Source organism: Chlorocebus sabaeus, chromosome 17 (assembly GCF_047675955.1).
Source record: "Chlorocebus sabaeus isolate Y175 chromosome 17, mChlSab1.0.hap1, whole genome shotgun sequence".
Lineage (NCBI taxonomy): Eukaryota > Metazoa > Chordata > Mammalia > Primates > Cercopithecidae > Chlorocebus > Chlorocebus sabaeus.
In genome coordinates, this window is record NC_132920.1 from 24,557,412 (window position 1) to 24,578,752 (window position 21,341).

Consider the following 21,341-nt stretch of genomic DNA (forward strand, 5'->3'; position numbering starts at 1 on the left):
CAAAAAATTAGTTGGGTGTGATGGCGGGCGCCTGTAGTCCCAGCTACTCAGGAGGCTGAGGCAAGAGAACGGCGTGAACCCGGGAGGCGGAGCTTGCAGTGAGCCAAGATCACGCCACTGCACTCCAGCCTGGGGGACAGGGTGAGACTCCGTCTCAAAAAAAAAAAAAAAAAAAAAGAAAAGAAAAAAGAAAACTCAGAATACCTGAAACACCCATCCCAGCATAAGGTACTGTGCAGCCAAAAGTGATGGGTGTGGAATGGTGAGGCTTTCTCATGGCTAACTTTTTTTAAATAAAAAGACAAAATGAGCTATAAAACAAACCTTGTGACTGAAACGTTGCTGTCCCCATGGTGGCTGCTTTATATCTGATATAAAATTTTTAATCAAGGAGATTAATGTGATTTTCAAAATTATATGTTACAGAACCTTGGAGAGGTACACCCCAGGGGAAATGTTCTTTTATTGGCTGCGTCTGCCTGCCTGGGCTCTAGCACACTGCCTGAATGGAGGCTGAGTGAATGAAATAAATCCTTCTTTAAATAGCATGACAAGGTTGGGCGCAGTGGCTCACACGTATAATCCCAGTACTTTAGGAGGCTGAGGCGGGAGAATCAACTGAAGTCAAGATCAGCCTGGCCAACATGCCAAAACCCCATCTCTACTAAAAATACAAAAATTAGCTGGGCATAGTGGCACATGCCTATGATCCCAGCTACTTACGAGGCTGAGGCAGGAGAATTACTTGAACCTGGGAGGTAGAGGTTGCCGTGAGAAGAGATTGCACCACTGCACTCTACCCTGGGTGACAGAGTGAGACTCTGTCTAAAAAAATAAAAATAAAAATAAAAATAGCATGACAAAAACTTACATTAAAAAAATTGCTGGGGGCGGTAGCTCACACCTGTAATCCCAACACTTTGGGAGGCTGAGGCGGGCAGATCACTTAAGGTCAGCAAGAGTTCGAGGCCAGTCTGGCCAATGTGGTGAAACTCTTTCTCTATTAAAAATACAAAAATTAGCCAGGCATGGTGGCATGCGCCTGTAATCCCAGCTACTTGGGAGGCTGAGGCAGGAGAATTGCTTGAACCCGGGAGGTGGAGGTTGCAGTGAGCTGAGATCACGCCACTGCATTCCAGCCTAGGTGACAGAGCAAGACTCTGTCTCAAAAAAAAAAAAAAAAAAAAAAGAAAGAAAGAAAGGAAAAAGAAAAAAAATTACTTTAAAAAATTAGTCATTATACATTGTACATTCCTAGAAAAAAATTATAAACAAATCATTCCAACAAATGGCTGCTTTTCTTCTTTTAGGTTCTCATTCCATTTATTCAATTGTGTGTGTGTGTGTGTATGTGTATATATATATATACACTTTAGCACAACTATCATCTTAGAGTTGTATAATTCTTACTTTCATTCAATATTTTATCACAAAAAGTATCCTTCATTGTTATATTTTTAATAATTTATTTGCAACATTCCATTCAGTTGATTATTACAATTTACTTCATCATTTCTTTGTTTCCAACTTGGAATGTTTATAAATAATGCTGGATTGAAATGCTTCTGCAGGCTCAGAAAAGGGCAAGTTGCAGCTTTGGTATCTGAAGGGAATGGAAACAGCCCAAAGAGGGCCTCTTTCAGAGCTCCAAACGGATTGTCTGCATAGCATTGTCCTACAGGCTGTTAAGAACGAGCTGTATTCATAGGTTGTCCCATTTGTGGTTTACTGAGTGAGGAAACTAAGTTGGCAAAGCCCTGCTTTTTAGAGCCAGTGAATTCACAGAAGACACAGCTCTAATATATTCCTAGTTCAATTTAGCCAGTGGGGCAGCTAGGGAAGTTCTCTTCTTTTATGATTCCTCTTTCCCTGTCATATCAGCCACTACTTTGACAAAACCTGTCTTTGCAAAGGCAGCCTTCAGCTTCAGTGGTGAATGCAGGCCATGGGTCTACCTCCTGAGCACCTCTCCAAGAGTCACAGAAGCAGCGCTGGAAAGGAAAGAGGGGATTTCCCACTCAATGGGAGGGTCAACTTAATAAAACAGATAAGAGAACAATTCAAAGGACCAATAGATGGCATGTAGTGAAGGAGTATACGTTGAGAGAAAGAAATGGTAAGAAACAAAAACGCACCAATTGCTATGGTAAATTTTACCATCTTTTGCATAGTCTTAGATTAATGCACTGTCTTATAGCCCTTGTATTACAACATAACACCACAGTTTTCTACTCCTGGAAACACTGTCGCTACATTAGGAGAAACAATTTTAGGAGGTGAAACCTTGAGTGTACACCATGGGGCTTTAAATAGTCCCCCTAATTATGGAAACAACTTAGCTTTTTAAATGGCCCAGCACTTTTTTTCCTCCCTAAATTCAGTTCTTATCTAATGGGGTCAGCACTGCTATCTAAGTAGGTGCTTTGCCTTGTTCTATAGTAAGTAAATTATCACCTTTAGAAAACATGCCCCAAGGAAAGCTAGAGAAAGTACAGACACCCCTGCTAACGACTGTGCAGCCTGCCCAGCCAGTGCCCTCTCCAGGCCCAGAGGCTGGATGCTTTGTGTGTCAGTGAAAGTAAATCTGCTTTGTGCCAAATTCTGAAAACAGCTGGTAATTACTAACCTTTAGTATGAGGCAACTGTTCATAAACCTGAGACTGTCCAATCTTTCAATTCTTATTAGCAGACCTATGATCAGCTAGTAAAAAAGTTTTCCTTTAGAATTTAACTTTCAGGCATTAAGTAAATAATTGTTTGCTTTTTCCCGATGAAGAAAGAGGAGCAAAATGGAAAGAAGGTAGAATATTGTCAATTAACAATCCATCCTATTAATAACCAGGAAATAAGTGGTTTGTAATATTTATCATCGCCATTATCAAAATAATAGTCATTTATAATAGTTCTTTGTATCACAAGGCAATTTTACACATATCATATTAGTTGAACATCCCAATACCACCAGAGGTAAGACAAATATGGTTATCGCCAACAGGTATATAGAATATTCTAGTTGAATCGGTTGAAGCTCTGTGGCTCACCATTCAGAAATTAAGTTTCCAGTTTCTCCAAAACAATCTTCTAAGTATCAATGAGTAACAAATATAAAAGATGAAAATGAGTCTGGTCTTTCTTAATTTCAGCACTTTCTCTCACCAAAGCAGTTGATAAATCATTCTCTCGCCAAAGCAGTTGATCAGTCATTCGCTTCTCCACTCCTTACTGCCTGGGCCTGGGGAGTGGTACAGAAAATAAAGCAGTTCTAAAAGTAACCTGCAGAGGTGACTTGCCTTGCTGCTCCTGCACCTACAAAGCGCTCTCAAGCTGCAAAATCCTCATCAATAAAAGGAGGAGGTAGAGTGAAGGAAATAAGACAGCAAATGCAGCTAGATGCCAAGTCAACAAAGTAAAACTCTGGCACTTTTTCAGTACTATTAGTCTATGCTCTGACTTTCTCCACTGAAAGTGGATAAACCTGTGCCAGTCAACACAGAGGATTACTGATAAATTTACTGGCAACAGAGATAATGCTTTACAACTGCAGGATAAAATGACTCCCTATTAGGAGATCAAGTAGAATTAAGGGAAACATAATCTAGCATTGGTTTTTAGACACAAGAAGGGCATTCTTGAGGAATGGGGAGGAAGCAGATTCTGTGGGGCTCTAAAGGGAGGGCCAGGGACCAGCTGGGAGAACATACAGGCAAGGAAGATATTCCAAACCCTCCTTTTTCAACTTCCTAGGATCAGATTCTTAGGGAGCTGCTGGAAAGACAATACAAGATTTTTTTCATGCTCAAACCCATCAAACTAATAAAAAAAAATCAGCATTGCAGTAACACTGTGAGGCTGGTGACAGGTTAGCAAAGTTCTCAGAAGCAACAGCATCTCTGTATATGCAGACAAATACACAGGTAGAAGGTGCACTAATCAGGGAGATTCCACTCCCAGGCAGGCCCAAAAGCATTCCCAATATGCAAGAGGACTTACGGCATGACAGAGAAGCTCTTTTTAAACATAATCATAAAACTGTGCTGGGAAAGATAATTAAAGATACGAATAAAGGGAACATGAAACCTCATTCCACTTGGGAGGACAATACATATTAAAGATAACAACATTTTAGGTTAACAGAGAAACAAAGAATGAATTAAGGGCCAGGCTCAGTGGCTTATGCCTGTAATCCCAGCACTTTGAGAGGCTAACGCAGGAGGATTACTTGAGGCCAGGAGTTTGGGACCAGCCTGGCCAACATAGTGAGATCCTACCTCTATATTTAAAAAAAAAAAAATTAGAAGAATGAATTAAAACTCAACAGAATGGTTTAAAATACTTAATGAAATTTATTTGAAAACATAAGCAGGCAAAAATATGAAAGGATATTTGGGAAATGAGAAGAAAAGGTAATGATAGATTTAATACTTATTAGAACAAAAAATTATTAGATCAAAAATATCTAAAATGTAAAACCCCAAATGCATTTTTATTCAGACTTATTCTACAACAAACTAGGAATAATAAAACTACAGGATGAGAATTACTACTTGAGAATTACTGTCATGACAACTGTATACTACCACTAGAAAGAAAATTTACTTGTTCAAAAGACAAACAAAATAATTAATGTGAATAGTAAAGAAAAAAGAGGGAGAAGAAGGGAATACAATATTAGTTTCAAACACAGGAACAAAATTATTTTGGATCAATTAAGGAATTAGATATTATCAAAGGCAAGATAAACAAACAAAAAATAGTCAAGTTCCACAGAGTAAAAAGTAGTATTCTCCAAAAAGCATTTATTTAACACCTGTCATGAAGGAATTAAAGCGCCAAATGTTAGGAATACAGAGATGAATAAAGCAGGTTTGACAGAACTTCTACCAGCCTGGCAGACTAACACATGGAGCCTCCTTTCAACAAACACATGGCCAGGCAGAATAAAATACAAGCACACCTTGAAACACATACTACCATGATTCAAGTGAGTTCTACAACATGTTTTATTTAATTCACTGTAATCTCTTTTTCTATCATGTATTCTATGTACTAGACAAAAGTTTGACCCATAACAGGTGACAAAAGATGTACAAGTACCATAATATTTCCAGACCTATCAAAACCAGAGAAAGAGCATCACAATGAATATCAAAATGTAAGTATTAATGTGGCTCAAAGTGCGTATTTTCATGGGAAATAGTCAAAAAGCAAACAGTAAATATCAGCTGACGTAACAGGCAGAATTCCAAAATGGCCCCACGATGCTGACACCATATTAGTCCCATGATTACATTATAGTAGACAGCAAAAGGGATTTTGCAGATATAATTAAGGTTACTAAACAGTTGGCTAAAAGATAGAGAGATTGTCCAAATAAGGTTGTAACCAGTCATATGAGCTGTAAACCAAAAGGTATCTAATACAGGTCTCAATCAATTTAAAAGTTTCTTTTGCCAAGGTTAAGGACATGCCTGGAAGAAAAACACACGAAATCATAGAAATAGTCTGTGGTCTGTGCCTTTCTCCGAAGATGATTTTGAGAGCTTCAATATTTAAAGGTGAAAAGCTGGCTAGTGGAGAAAGAGGGAGGATATGGTAATCCACATGTTCCAGGCGAAAAGAAACACATAGGGGAACAGTCAATTATGTATTTCTCTCAAGCTCTGCAAATCAGCACTTTACATAAGATAAGGTGAGCTTAAAGCAGCTACCTGTGGAGATAAATTTAACTTTTTATCTGTAGCTATCTGCTTAGGAACAAAAGAAAAGGCAGTTTCTTTTCTTTCTTTCTTTTTTTTTTTCTTTGAAATGGAGTTTTGCTATTGTTGCCCAGGCTAGAGTGCAATGGTGTGATCTTGGCTCACTGCAACCTCCAACTCCTGGGTTCAAGCAATTCTCCAGCCTCAGCCTCCTGAGTAGCTGGGATTACAGGTGTGCGCCACCATACCTGACTAATTTTTATATTTTTAGTAGAGATGGGGTTTCACCCATCTCTACTAAATGTTGGCCAGGCTGGTCTCCAGCTCCTGACCTCAGGTGATCCGCCCGCCTTGGCCTCCCAAAGTGCTGGGATTACAGACATGAGCCACCATGCCCGGCCAGGAAAGGCAGTTTCCTGCAGGACTCAGCTTTTGGCTTAACTCTTTTTTCTTTCAGCATAGTGAATTTCTGCCCTCAGTTTTTGTTTTCCTTTCACAGAACACTTTAAAAGCACAGTGTTTTCTTCATCTGATAACAGAAGGAGAAGTCAAAGAGAAAATATCCAATATGAGAGAAATCTTCCATTCCTGGCTTTGAAGATGGAGGGGGCCATGTGGAAAGAACCCAAAAGCAGCTTACAGGAGCTGACAGTAACCCCCAGTGGATATTCAGTAAGAAATGGGGACATCAGTCCTACAAACCCAAGGAACTGGATTCTGCCAACAACCAAAATGAGTTTGGACACAGATTCCTCCCCAGAGCCTCCAGAGGAGACTGCATTCAACTGACAATTTGACTTGACTCTAGTGAGACCCAAATAAATGCTAATAAATGGGTTTTTTAAGCAACTAAGTTTATGGAAAGTTGTTCCACAGCAATAGCAAACTAATGCAATAGGCAAGTGGGTAGGCATCTTCTGACATTATGAAATACTATGAAAGACTCACAAACACCACTGCAGCCTAGAACCACTAATGAATCATGTAAATAAGGGCTAAAAGAAACCAGACGCAGGCCAACATCATCCTGATACCAAAGCCTGGCAGAGACACAACAAAAAAAAGAGAATTTTAGATCAATATCCCTGATGAACATCGATGCAAAAATCCTCAATAAAATACTGGCAAACCGAATCCAGCAGCACATCAAAAAGCTCATCCACCATGATCAAGTGGGCTTCATCCCTGGGATGCAAGGCTGGTTCAACATACGCAAATCAATAAATGTAATCCAGCACATAAACAGAACCAAAGACAAAAACCACATGATTATCTCAATAGATGTAGAAAAGGCCTTTGACAAAATTCAACAGCCCTTCATGCTAAAAACGCTCAATCAATTCGGTATTGATGGAACGTATCTCAAAATCATAAGAGCTATTTATGACAAACCCACAGCCAATATCATACTGAATGGGCAAAAACTGGAAAGATTCCCTTCGAAAACTGGCACAAGACAGGGATGCCCTCTCTCACCACTCCTGTTCAACATAGTGTTGGAAGTTCTGGCTAGGGCAATCAGGCAAGAGAAAGAAATAAAGGGTATTCAGTTAGGAAAAGAAGAAGTCAAATTGTCCCTGTTTGCAGATGACATAATTGTATATTTAGAAAACCCCATCGTCTCAGTCCAAAATCTCCTTAAGCTGATAAGCAACTTCAGCAAAGTCTCAGGATACAAAATTAATGTGCAAAAATCACAAGCATTCTTATACACCAGTAACAGACAAACAGAGAGCCAAATCAGGAATGAACTTCCATTCACAATTGCTTCAAAGAGAATAAAATACCTAGGAATCCAACTTACAAGGGATGTAAAGGACCTCTTCAAGGAGAACTACAAACCACTGCTCAGTGAAACAAAAGAGGACACAAACAAATGGAAGAACATGCCATGCTCATGGATAGGAAGAATCAATATCGTGAAAATGGCCATACTGCCCAAGGTAATTTATAGATTCAACGCCATCCCCATCAAGCTACCAATGACTTTCTTCACAGAATTGGAAAAAACTGCTTTAAAGTTCATATGGAACCAAAAAAGAGCCCGCATTGCCAAGAAAATCCTAAGCCAAAAGAACAAAGCTGGAGGCATCATGCTACCTGACTTCAAACTATACTAAAAGACTACAGTAACCAAAACAGCATGGTACTGGTGCCAAAACAGAGATATAGACCAATGGAACAGAACAGAGTCCTCAGAAATAATACCACACATCTACAGCCATCTGATCTTTGACAAACCTGACAAAAACAAGAAATGGGGAAAGGATTCCCTATTTAATAAATGGTGCTGGGAAAATTGGCTAGCCATAAGTAGAAAGCTGAAACTGGATCCTTCCCTTACTCCTTATACAAAAATTAATTCAAGATGGATTAGAGACTTAAATGTTAGACCTAATACCATAAAAACCCTAGAAGAAAACCTAGGTAATACCATTCAGGACATAGGCATGGGCAAGGACTTCATGTCTAAAACAACAAAAGCAATGGCAACAAATGCCATAATTGACAAATGGGATCTAATTAAACTAAAGAGCTTCTGCACAGCAAAAGAAACTACCATCAGAGCAAACAGGCAACCTACAGAATGGGAGAAAATTTTTGCAATCTACTCATCTGACAAAGGGCTAATATCCAGAACCTACAAAGAACTCAAACAACTTTATAAGAAAAAAACAAACAACCCCATCAAAAAGTGGGCAAAGGATATGAACAGACATTTCTCAAAAGAAGACATGCATACAGCCAACAGGCACATGAAAAAATGCTCATCATCACTGACCATCAGAGAAATGCAAATCAAAACCACAATGAGATACCATCTCACACCAGTTAGAACGGCGATCATTCAAAAGTCAGGAAACAACAGGTGCTGGAGAGGATGTGGAGAAATAGAAACACTTTTACACTGTTGGTGGGATTGTAAACTAGTTCAACCATTATGGAAAACAGTATGGCGATTCCTCAAGGATCTAGAACTAGAAGTACCATATGACCCAGCCATCCCATTACTGGGTATATACTCAAAGGATTATAAATCATGCTGCTATAAAGACACATGCACACGTATGTTCATTGTGGCACTATTCACAATAGCAAAGACTTGGAATCAACCCAAATGTCCATCAGTGACAGACTGGATTAAGACAATGTGGCACATATACACCATGGAATACTATGCAGCCATAAAAAAGGATGAGTTTGTGTCCTTTGTAGGGACATGGATGCAGTTGGAAACCATCATTCTCACCAAACTATTGCAAGAACAGAAAACCAAACACCGCATGTTCTCACTCATAGGTGGGAATAGAACAATGAGATCACTTGGACTCGGGAAGGGGAACATCACACACCGGGGCCTATTATGGGGAGGGGGGAGGGGGGAGGGGGGAGGGATTGCACTGGGAGTTATACCTGATGTAAATGATGAGTTGATGGGTGCTGACGAGTTGATGGGTGCAGCACACCAACATGGCACAAGTATACATATGTAACAAACCTGCACGTTATGCACATATATCCTAGAACTTAAAGTATAATAATAAAAAAAATAAAGAAAAGAAACCAGAGGCATGTCAATGAGAGACTGAAAACAAACGGAAGAAAGATTGCCAAGCTATGCCTCTTTATGGGGACTTTGCTTTAACAACCTGTAGAGTAATTTACAGCTTCCATTTCCAGGATAAATGGAACATATATACCTGCAACCACAAAACATTTTGAATACATACAAAAGCCCCAAAGAAAGGGAATCTCTAGGTGTCAGAGATCCAAGAAAAGCCAAAACAGATATCAAAAGATGACATTGTGGGTTTCCCATAGGATTTTAGGATCTGAACATAGGCCCTAGTAGCAAGCACTGGGCTTTCAATGGCCATTTTGGAACAGGATATACAAGGGGTCTTCAAAAAGTTCATGGAAAATGCAAATTATGAAAACACTATGAACAGATTTCAACTTTTTTGCACCAAAATAAACTTGTACTGGCTTGTTATAATTTGTCTGAACAGGATCTAGTTTGAGGCACTAAGAAGAATAAGGCATCAGTTTTAAAACAGCCCCTATTAGAGCAACATGAATTCTGTGAAAATTGAAGAAAGAACAAACATCAAATTTATGATGAAGCTTGAGTAGAAGAATAGTAAAATCACTGATACTTCACAAAAAACTTTATGAGGACAATGACCCAAAGAAATCAGCAGTTTACAAATGAATAACTCGTTTTAAAAATGGATGAGATGATGTTGAAGAAGAAGCCCACAGCAACAGATCATCCACATCAATCTGCAAGGGAAAAGTTCATCTTGTTTATGCTCTTATTTATTGTCCTTTTTAAAAACTTTTTTTCCTTTTTTTTTCCTCAGAGATTATCGTTCTGATCATGCCTTAGTTGAAGAGAACAAATAAACAGCAGAAACAATAGCTGACACCATAGACATTTCGGCTGGTTCTAACGGAGACCACCCTTCATACCATCTTATGCCCAGTTTCTGCCTCCAAAGAAGTAAAAACTGAAAGGCAGAAATGAAATCCACAGGCAGACAGCCCAGCACCGTACCCTGGGCCTGGTAGTTAAAGATTGACCCCTGACCTAATTGGTTCTGTTATCTATAGATTACAGACATTGTATAGAAATGCACTGTGAAAATCCCTATCTCGTTTTGTTCCGGTGCATGCAGCCCCCAGTCACGTACCCCCTGCTTGCTCAATCAATCATGACCCTCTCACACACACACCCTTAGAGTTGTGAGCCCTTAAAAGGGACAGGAATTGCCCACTCAGGGAGCTCGGCTCTTGAGACAGAAGTCTTGCCAATGCCCCCGAACGAATAAACCCTTTCCTTCTTTAACTCGGTGTATGAGGAGTTTTGTCTGAGGCTTGTCCTGCTACAGTTCAGTTTACACAATTCTGACAGAAAAATTAAAGTAGAGCAAACTATCTACTTCATGAGTACCAAAACCAGGGTGTCCAGATAAGCTGCCCACATAAGGTCAGGGGATCGAGACCATCCCGGCTAACATGGTGAAAACCCATCTCTACCAAAAATACAAAAAATTAGCTGGGCGTGGTGGCGCACGCCTATAGTCCCAGCTACGCAGGAGGCTGAGGCAGGAGAATGGCATGAACCCAGGAGGTGGAGCTTGCAGTGAGCCAAGATGGCACCACTGCACTCCAGCTTGGGCAACAGAGCGAGACTCCGTCTCAAAAAAAAACCCAAAGAATTAGAAAGAGGCAAGACGTGAAGGGATCGGTTGTAAGATGAATACATACTAGGGATCTAACGTACAGCATGGTAATTATAGTTAACAATCCTGTATTGTAAACCTGAAATTTGTTAAGAGAGTAGATCTTAAATATTCTTTTTTTTTTTTTTTTTTTTTTTTTGAGACGGAGTCTTGCTCTGTGCCCAGGCTGGAGTGCAGTGGCCGGATCTCAACTCACTGCAAGCTCCGCCTCCCGGGTTCACGCCATTATCCGGCCTCAGCCTCCCGAGTAGCTGGGACTACAGGCGCCCGCCACCGCGCCCGGCTAGTTTTTTGTATTTTTTAGTAGAGACGGGGTTTCACCGTGTTAGCCAGGATGGTCTCGATCTCCTGACCTCGTGATCCGCCCGTCTCGGCCTCCCAAAGTGCTGGGATTACAGGCTTGAGCCACCGCGCCCGGCCTTAAATATTCTTATCAAACACAAATGAAGAAACAGACAATAAATAAAAAATAAATAAGTGAGGTAATGGATAGGTTCATTACCTGGCTTGTGTACACAAATGTACACAAATACCAAAACATCACTTTCTTCCTGGTAAATACAGTCAATTTTTATTTATCAATTATACCTCCATAAAGCTAGAGGAAAAAAAAGATGTAAAGAGATAATGGCAAACAATTTTCTAGAATTGATGAAAGAAAAAAAAATCCTTATATCCAGAGAGTACAACAAGTTCTGAGTCAGATTATATTCACTGAAATCAAACTGTAGAACACCAAAGACAAAGAGTGGATCCTATAAGGAGCCAGAGACAAAAGACAGATGATCTTAAAAGGAACAATAATCAGACTGACAGCAATATTTTCATTGGTAATAATAGATGCTAGGAAATAATGGAAACAAAATCTAGAAAGTATAGAGGAACAAAAACTGCCAACCTAGAACTTTATACTCACTGTTAGCACTCAAAAGTAATAATAAAATAAAGGCTCTTTTAAGATAAAGACTGAGTCTACTATCCACATATTCTCACTAAAAGGGTTACTATATGACATTTGGGGCTGGATGAAACTTTTTTAAAAAGAGTTATTATAAGAAAAGCTGACTGGACGTGGTGGCTCATGCCTGTAATCCTAACACTTTGGGAGGCCAAGCCAGGCAGATCATGAAGTCAGGAGCTTGAAACCAGCCTGGCCAACATAGTGAAACCCCATTTCTACTAAAAATACAAAAATTATCCAGGTGTGGTGGCACGTGCCTGTAGTCCCAGCTACTTGGGAGGCTGAGACAGGAGAATCGCTTGAACCCGGGAGGTGGAGTTGCAGTGAGCCGAGACCACACCATTGCACTCCAGACTGGGTGACAGACTGAGACTCCATCTTAAAAAAAGAAAAAAAAAAGCTGAACAGCCAGGATGAAAGAAGCATTGGTAAACGAGAAACTGGCTAGCATGTTGGTAAATAATAATATTATTCAAACTAAAATGTCAAATAATAATAAAGGGATAGATGACAGAGAGGGAAACTGAAGTTAAAGTATAGTAAGGTCTTACATACTTTTAGAGAACAGAAACATTTATTAACTTTAGATTTTGGTGGGGAGAAAGGCTGCAACTTTTTTATTGATACATAATAGTTGTATATATTTTGAGGATATTTTGGTGCATGCAATGTGTAATATTACTTTCAATTTTTAAAAGTAAACGTGTATGTTACAAATAAAACATAGTCCCTTCTCTATAGAAGCTTCTACTATCCAGGAACAGGATAAGTGATGTTATAAGGCATGCCCAGTGAGCAAGAATGCCATCAGGGAAAGAGGGATGAGATGAGGGCATCAGGAAAGCCTTCAAAAACATGATGTTTAAGCTCTATCCTGAGAAATCAGCCGTTCGTTGAAAAAAGAATGCAATCTAGTCTGTGGGGACTGACTGCACATAAAATGCATGGACTCTTGGGAGAGTTGGCATATTCTGAGTGGTTCCATATGGATGTAAGGTAGAATAGGTTTGGGTTATGATAACAAGATGAAAAGGTAGACCAAGAAGAAATGTTAAAGAACTATATAGGTGACATTAAGAGATCTGCACATTATTTAGTAGGCGGTGGGGGCATATCGAAGATATATTTTTTAAATTTTTTCATTGTAGTAAAATATATATTACACAAAATTTACCATTTTAACCATTTCTTTTTTTTCTTTTTTGAAACAGGGTCTTGTTCTGTTGCCCAGGCTGGCGTGCAGTGGTGCAATCATGGTTCACTACAGGCTCAACCTCCTGGGCTCAAATGATCCTCCCACCTCAGCCTCCCGAATAGCTGGGATGACAGGCATATACCACCAAGCCCGGCTAATTTTTGTACTTTTTGTAGAGATGAGGTTTCATCATGTTGCCCAGGCTGGTCTCAACCTCCTGGGCTCAAGTCATCTGCCCGCCTCAGCCTCCCAAACTGCTGGAATTACAGGCATGAGCCACTGTGCCCGGCCCATTTTAACCATTTTTAAATATACAATTCAGCAGCAACCATCATCAATATCTATCTCCACAACTTTTTCATCATCTCAAACTGAAACTCTGTATCCATTAAACAATAACACCCCATTCCCACCTACTTCTAGTTCCTGGTAACCCCTATTCTCCTTCTTGTTTCTACGAATTTGACTATACTAAATATTTCATGTAAGTAGGATCGTACAATGTTGTTTGTGTCCAGCTCATTTCACTTAGCATAATGCCTTCAAGGTTCATCCATGTTGCAGCATGTATCAAAATTTCCTTCCTTTTTAAGCCTGAGTGACATTCTATTGTGTATATTTAACATATTTTGTTTATTCACATATCCATCAATGGATATAACAATTAAAATTTATAACCAGGGGAGTAATGTGTTCGTGTAACTGCTTTAGACAGGTAACCCTAGGCCGGGCGCGGTGGCTCACGCCTGTAATCCCAGCACTTTGGGAGGCCGAGGCGGGCGGATCACAAGGTCAGGAGATCGAGACCATGGTGAAACCCCGTCTCTACTAAAAAATAGAAAAAAATTAGCCGGGCGCAGTGGCGGGCGCCTGTAGTCCCAGCTACTCGGGAGGCTGAGGTAGGAGAATGGCGTGAACCCGGGAGGCGGAGCTTGCAGTGAGCCGAGATTGCGCCACTGCACTCCAGCCTGGGCGACAGAGCGAGACTCCGTCTCAAAAAAAAAAAGAAAGGTAACCCTAGAAGGAGATTAAAGGATACCACTTGCAAACCAAAAGATGAACCTGTTTCCAGAAAGTGAAAATGGTCAAACAGGTGGAAGAAGTCTAGTAAAATGAAGTCAGAAATGTCTCTAGGTTTGGGAAAAGCAGTTGTAGTATAGCAGGGGATAGGAAACATTGAAGACTAGTTAACCTAGTTAGCATGCTCAGAAACACGTATCTGCATGGGAAGACCTTTCCCATACTAAAATAAATTTTGAACATTTGGCACCTATGTTTAAGACAAAGAGGTTGAAGACACCAAATTAACAAAATATTTTAGCCTCTTAAGAAATACAAATACACTGAGAGAGATGGTAAAAACAGTTTTCTTGAAAATGAGACATCTTAGGATTTGTATGGTGGCTCATGACTGTAATCCCAGCACTTTGGGAGGCGGAAGTGAGCAGATCACTTGCGCCCAGGAGTTCAAAACCAGTTGGGGCAACATGGCAAGATCTTGCCTCTACAAAAAATATAAAAATTAGTTGGGCTTGGTGGTATGTGACTGTAGTCCCAGTTACTCAGGAGGCTGAGGTGGGAGTAAGCAGAGGCTGCAGTGAGCTAAGATCGTGGCACTGTACTTCAGCCTGGGCAACAGAGCAAGACTGTGTGAGAAAGAGAAGGGAAGGGGAGCAGCGGAGAGTGGAGGGAAGGGCAGGGGAGGGGAGAGGAGGCGACAGGAGGGGAGGCGAGGCGAGGGGAGGGGAGGAAGGAGAAAGAGGAAGAGAGAGAGAGAGAAAGAGAAAGAAAGAAAGACAAAGAAAGAAAGAAAGAGAGAGAAAGAAAGAAAGGAAAAGAAAAGGAAAAAAGAGAAAGGGAAGGAAGAAAGGAGAGAGAGAAAAGAAAAGAAAAAGACATTTTAAAGGGTTATTTTGAAAAAATTTTGACGGTAACTCTGTTACATTGATTACCAGACAGTGCAGCTACACATCATGTACTTCACTTTAATGATGAAAACAAAAGATGGTAAGGTATGCTGATATAATTACAATCCTAGAATAACAAGACTGTGATCCTGGGAAGGGACAGCCCATACTTCCCCACCATCATATGAATAAACATCCTATCAACTGTAAAGCTTAAAATGTATGGGTGTTATGGGTGGCAACGCTGGAGTTAATTTACCCTCCATGCTTATATTCTGATGCTTAATAGCATGGAATGACTTCAACTTTGAAAATTCATTTTTAGGCCTGAATTATCCTCTTATTCAAGCTACATTGCTTAAATTAAAAAGATGTTACTATAATCCTTTGCTTTTTTTTTTTTTTTTTTTTTTGAAACAGAGTCTGCTCTGTGGCCCAGGCTGGAGTGCAGTGGGGCAATCTGGGCTCACCACAACCTCCGCCTCCCGGAGTTCAAGCAATTCTCCTGCCTCAGCTGGGATTACAGGCACCCGCCACCATGCCTGGCTAATTTTTGTATTTTTAGTAGAGATGGGGTTTCACCATGTTGGCCAGGCTGGTCTCGAACTCCTGACCTCAGGTGATCCACCCATCTCGGCCTCCCAGAGTGCTGGGATTATAGGCGTGAGTCACCGTGCGCCCATCTTCCTTCGCTTTTTTGAACTTAAGGAAAAGAATGACCAGCAAGTTGACAGGCAGTGTAATTCTACACTATTATTTAGAAGGAAAAATAACTAAAACTTGAGCACCATTGTCTTTACCTACCTGTGTCATTTAAGAAGCTCTACTTTAAAACTTAAACACCTACTGTTAAAAAACTCTGCAAAATGATGACGCCAGATGTTATTCTGGTTCAATCATTTTAACTGGTTAATACAAATAAATGAGAAAATATTTTCTCATTATTGAAATTCACATGAATAGTGTCTAAAGGTACAGATTTTTAAAGACAAATAGAAAAATAACCTATACTATTCGGGTAATGGTAACTAAAAGCCTAGCCTTTGACAGTACACAATATATCCACATAACAAAACTGCACTTGTACCCTCTAAATATATAAACAATTTAAAAAACAATAGAAAAATAACCTACCAATTATTCTAGGCCTACTAAAGCAAAGAGCCTTCCTTGTGGGTATTAAATTACCAGAATATTAAATTGACATGATTTTATGATTTTCATTAAGATATGTATTATTGTTGCTGTTATAAAGGTGCTGCAAGGAAAAATTTATGCATTTTATAATGATTTGATATCATCAATCAGAACAAGCTTTGGACATGTTAAAATAAATCTATTTTTAGTACCAAATTATTTTGAAGGTATGAAAAATATTTCCTGAAAAAGAACACATCGCAAAAATAACAACTTTTATTGAAGCGTTATTATTAAAACATGCCAGGCAATGAGCAAAGATCTCTCAAATATATTATTGTATTTAATTCTTACAGGAATTTCATTAAATAGGTCCCGTTATTATCTCTGTTTTACAGGTGAGGAAACTGAGGTTTAGAGGGTTTAGAGAATTTGCCAAATGTGACACAGACAGTAAGTGGCAGAGCCACGCCCAAACCCACACCCTCTGACCTGGCAATCTGCAGCACTCTGCTCCAGAAACAGGCATACCTGGCTCTACACATAGCAGTGCCTCAATAACATAGTTTCATTCAACGTTGGTGACAAAAAAAATTCCTGGCCAGGGCCACTGTCTATGTGGAGTCTGCTCATTCTCCCCACGCCTGCGTGGGTTTTCTCTGGGCTTCACTTTTCTCCACATCCCAAAGCTGTGCACATGTCTACAGGGTCCCCGTCTGAGTGAGTGGGTGTGTCTGTGAAAGTGCACCCTGTGGTGGGATAGCTTCCTGGACAGGGGAGGGGGGTTCCCACTCTGAACTGCCCAGAGAGACTCCAGCTACCTGTGACCTTGAACTGTAATAATTGGGTAAATAATTATCTTGTTTTTACTAATCCTTCTTAACTGTATGTATAGCTTCCGTTTATTTCTATGTTTAATATTAGAAGTGTTGTGGTCCTTATTTAGAAGTTTGGTGATTTTTTTATGACCAGAAATATGCTGTGGGAACTTAACTCTTGTTTGTATCAATTAGCCCATGGTAAAACTGGTTTCCTTATACCTCGCTGTGTTTAAAGGTTCAGTTTCCAAGAACTTATCAAGAATGTTAAGTGAGGACTTACAGTATTTATTTAAAGGGAATGCTTCCTATCTGTTGGCTAGGGGGGGAAAAAAGTCAAGAAAATTTAACAGCAAATCTATTCTTTTATATTAATACATTACCAAAGCTCTCTTTTGGCTATTTTTAATTCATAAAGATTTTGGTTGAATTATTTTCATTATTTTGAAACTAAGTTCTTGCCTTGGCATTTTGCATTATAGATGCAAATGCAAATGCATTACAAATGGTTAATACAAATAAATGAGAGTCCTTAGGTAATATGTTTACATTTCCCTCTTTCAAATTACAGAGGAATTCACCTTTCTCTGTGACTCCTACGTCTATATCTGAACTGATATCTCCAGTTTTCCTCATCTGAATTAAATACTAAAAAAAAAGCACAAAATAAAAGTTTGCATTTGGCATAACTTTAGTAGTCTCCACGATTGTGGTCTTCTTATAATAAATTGAAGCATTTGGAAAGTGAGCATGTATTTCAGGAATAAAGAAATAAATATCAACATTTACTTCCAAAATTACTGTGTTGGGGGGGGCATTGTCTACAATTTATTTTTTCTGTTACTATCAAAAACATCATTCAACTTTTCAATTCAAGCACTGGAAAAAATACTAACATTTAACCGACAAACAAAAATGTTCTGATGAACAAACCAGCAATAAAAGTGTACATGAGTATGTATATCATATTTTTCCTCCTTATATTTAATTAACAAATGACCTTAAGATGATAACTCTCAAAATTTCAGGTTTATCCTCCTCATTAATTTGTGACATTCCTTGGAGGAAAATCAAAGGGAAGAAGAGAAAGGTTTTAAGCTTCAGGTTATGGGAAGGAACAGAGACGAAATGCATTTAGCAAATAATAGGAAAGATCACATAAATAGTTCTGAACGAAGTTTAAAGAAAACGATTCCTTACTTCTAAAAAAATGCAATTCCTGAGGTTGGGAAAAGAAGCTCAAATTTCCCCGACTCCACCCTACTAGTAAACAATCAGCGCAGCAATCAAAAAATGCCCTTTCCTGAATGCCCAGAAGAATCTTAAGAAACTCACCTTCTGAACTCAGGGCGTCTCGATTCTACTTTTATTGGGTATTGGCCTGCCTACTGGCTGCCCTCTTTCCTATTTCCCGGCCAGGCGGGCTGGGAAGTAGATACTGTACCTGGGGTCACTGGCGACACTGAGGCTCGCCCCATTCGGTGCTGCTGGCCCTGAGCATCACTCGCCGTCCCACTTGTTCCTCCTCGTCGTCATCACAGGTCGTACACACACACCCACACGTTCACACCCTCGCGCGCGCATCTGCTGTTAGAGGTACAGCCCCACCCCAGCAAAATCCTCGCTTCCTCATCCCCGGGACGTAGTCCCAGAGGAGCGAATCTGGACCAAGCCCAAGACAGGCTGAAGCTACTGCTGCGCTCTCACCTCCGGCAGTGACAGCGATCGGGCCCGCGGCTCTGCGCGAGGCCAGTCAGGCCCGCCGAGGGCGGCACAGGTGGAGCAAGGTTGCACCCCCGGGGGATCCCCGCCCACCGCCCGTGGCTGCTTCTGCAGGCTCGGGGAAAGCGCGCGCCAGTGATTCAGCGCCTTTCTGCCGCCGCGGTTACCACGGCGACGCGCGCGCACGCGCACACACGCCCTCAGGGATGTGGGGCGCGGCAACCGCCCCTGCCTAGCTCCCGGGTTGAGCTCTGAGGACCCGCACCGGGGCGAGACACTCCCACGCAAGGACCAAGCAAAAGGCTTTCGGGAACCTGAGCGGCCTTCATACCCTACCCTACCTCCTTTCCTTCACCAAGCCCTTCCCTGTCACTGTGGCCCTAAACAGTCTGGGGGATGAACACTACTTCCAAATAAACACCCAGGCCAGGGTGGCTCAAGGGAACCGTGGGCGCACTGCCTGGGTCAAAGACCCTTCGCGAATGTGTCCCCCAGCTTGTCCCCAGCTTGTGTCACCCCAGCTACACAAGGTCGACTCTTCCAGTGGGAGTCTCTTTGGCCCCTACTCTGTAATTATCTTTCTATTTTGAGCAGGTGCTTTCTGATTGAGACTGGAAACCTGTGCTGGGAGGGGCTCACATCACCTCCAGGCCTTACAGGTTAACTGGGTGCCCAGTATAGTTTGACATTTCTATCTTGAGGAACGGGATAATCTAAACCACAGAAAACTTGTGTGGAAGACTCTTGCATTTTTACTGTTTTAATAAAGATGCAAAAGCATCTAGGGATAATGACACAAGCAGAAAAGGCAGGGCATTCCTTGCACATCTCATTACTAGGAAGTATAGTGCAGTGCTTAGAGCTGAGTCACACACACTTGATGAATAAGCTTCTTGGTTACTTGGTATTTACAAAAGAGCCTTAGACAAGTTACATAATCTTGATAAACCTGTTTCCTCAATTATAAAATGAAGATAATAGCATTCATATAGGATGATTCTGGGAATCAAATAAGATAATGCACATTTAAAGAGTAAAAACCAGCTGGGTGCAGTGGCTCACGCCTGTAATCCTAGCACTTTGGCAGGCGGAGGCGGGCGGATCACGAGGTCAGGAGATCGAGACCATCCTGGCTAACACGGTGAAACCCCGTCTCTACTAAAAATACAAAAAATTAGCCGGGTGTGGTGACCTGCGCCTGTAGTTCCGGCTACTTGGGAGGCTGAGCAGGAGAATCGCTTCAACCCAGGAGGCGGGGGTTGCAGTGAGTCGAGATCGTGCCACTGCGCTCCAGCCTGGGTGACAGAGCAAGACTCTGTCTCTAAATAAATAAATAAAAACTAAAGAGTAAAAACCTGTCCAGGACTCAAAGAGTGAAAATCAGCTTGGATTTGGAAAAGTTAGTACTGCCAATGATCAACGATCAGGCTGAGAGAACAAAGTCAGAAGCAAAATTAACAGGCAATATTGTTTCTTCTGGTCACACAGCAGCTACAAAACAGCACAACTCCCTGTTTGAATGACTACTGCTTTCTGCCTTTGCTTTACTATTCCTATCCATAACTGGGGATACCCAATTGCTAAACTCCCTTCACCTCCTGACAGCACCCAATCCCTCATTAATCCCCCTTTCTCTCAATCCGCCTGGGAAACAGCAACCAACTGGATCCCAGCCCTGATTCCAAGACTCTCCCTGGAATCCTTTAATAGGAATCCAAACCTTAAAAAAAGACACTTCCTCCTTTCTCTGCTCACATGGCATTCCACAGGTACTCTTTCAGTGCATCAAGTCAACGAATTTGATTTTGTTCCCAATGATCCTTGGCTGATTAGCCTTTAAAGAAACATTTTTAGCACATACACACACACACACAGGCTTAGCCCAGAATGGTTACCTATACCATCTTTTTAACTCAGACACTATAATCAATATCTATTTCCATTTTTAATGAATGTATCTATTTTGCTATTGTATGAAAGTGTTAGTCTCCTTCTCTAGGACACAGATGTGAGGCCACTACCTTTCACTTCTTTTCAGCATTCAATGGACATTCAGTGAGCTCCTACTATATGCCAGACACTGCAATAGGTAGTAAGGGTAAAATGATGTATCCTTAGTATAATTTACTTTGTCTGCTCTTGCTTATGCTTTTGGTTGGGACATTTGTACAAGATAAGAAACTTATTTTGAGGGTGGGAAAAACTGAGGTTTAGGAAGGTTAAAGTACATTCCACATCAGTGGTAAAAATAGTGTTTAGCGTAATGACAGTGTTGCCTCATTGAAATACAAGATTTTAGAACAGGTACAGTGGCTCATGCCTATAATCCCAGCACTTTGTGGGCCAAGACAGGAGGATTGTGTGAGCCCAGGAGTTCAAGGCCAGCCTGGGCAGCATAGCAAGATCCTCTCTGTACAAAAAACAAAAATAAATAAAAAGAAGCTGGGTGTGGGTGCACACCTGTAATCCCAGCTACCCAAGAGTCTGAAGTGAGAGCATCACTTGTGCCCAGAAGGTTGAGACTGAAAAAAAAAACCACCACCACCACCCGGAAGATTCTATGTTGGAATTTTACTAAGCAGGAAGGTATGGTAAGCAAAGCTACTACACTGGAAAAACCTTGAAAACTATTGCTCATGAAAGCAGACTAAAAGTGGTT

The 21,341-nt window shown here is 40.8% G+C and overlaps 1 protein-coding gene across 8 annotated transcripts in view; it reads right to left on the reverse strand.

The window, feature by feature from the left end:
* Positions 1-18,845, reverse strand: part of KIAA0319 (KIAA0319 ortholog) — a 104,425-nt gene extending 85,580 nt beyond the window's left edge. For 4 of the 8 annotated variants that reach the window (XM_038005754.2, XM_073005689.1, XM_038005753.2 and 1 more), the window contains exon 1: positions 18,405-18,845. The gene's annotated coding sequence lies outside the window, so the exon portion shown is untranslated. The remainder of the gene's footprint in view (positions 1-18,404) is intronic. The other 4 variants (XM_038005761.2, XM_038005757.2, XM_038005755.2 and 1 more) reach the window with 2 other exon arrangements.
* Positions 18,846-21,341: the final 2,496 nt, after the last annotated feature.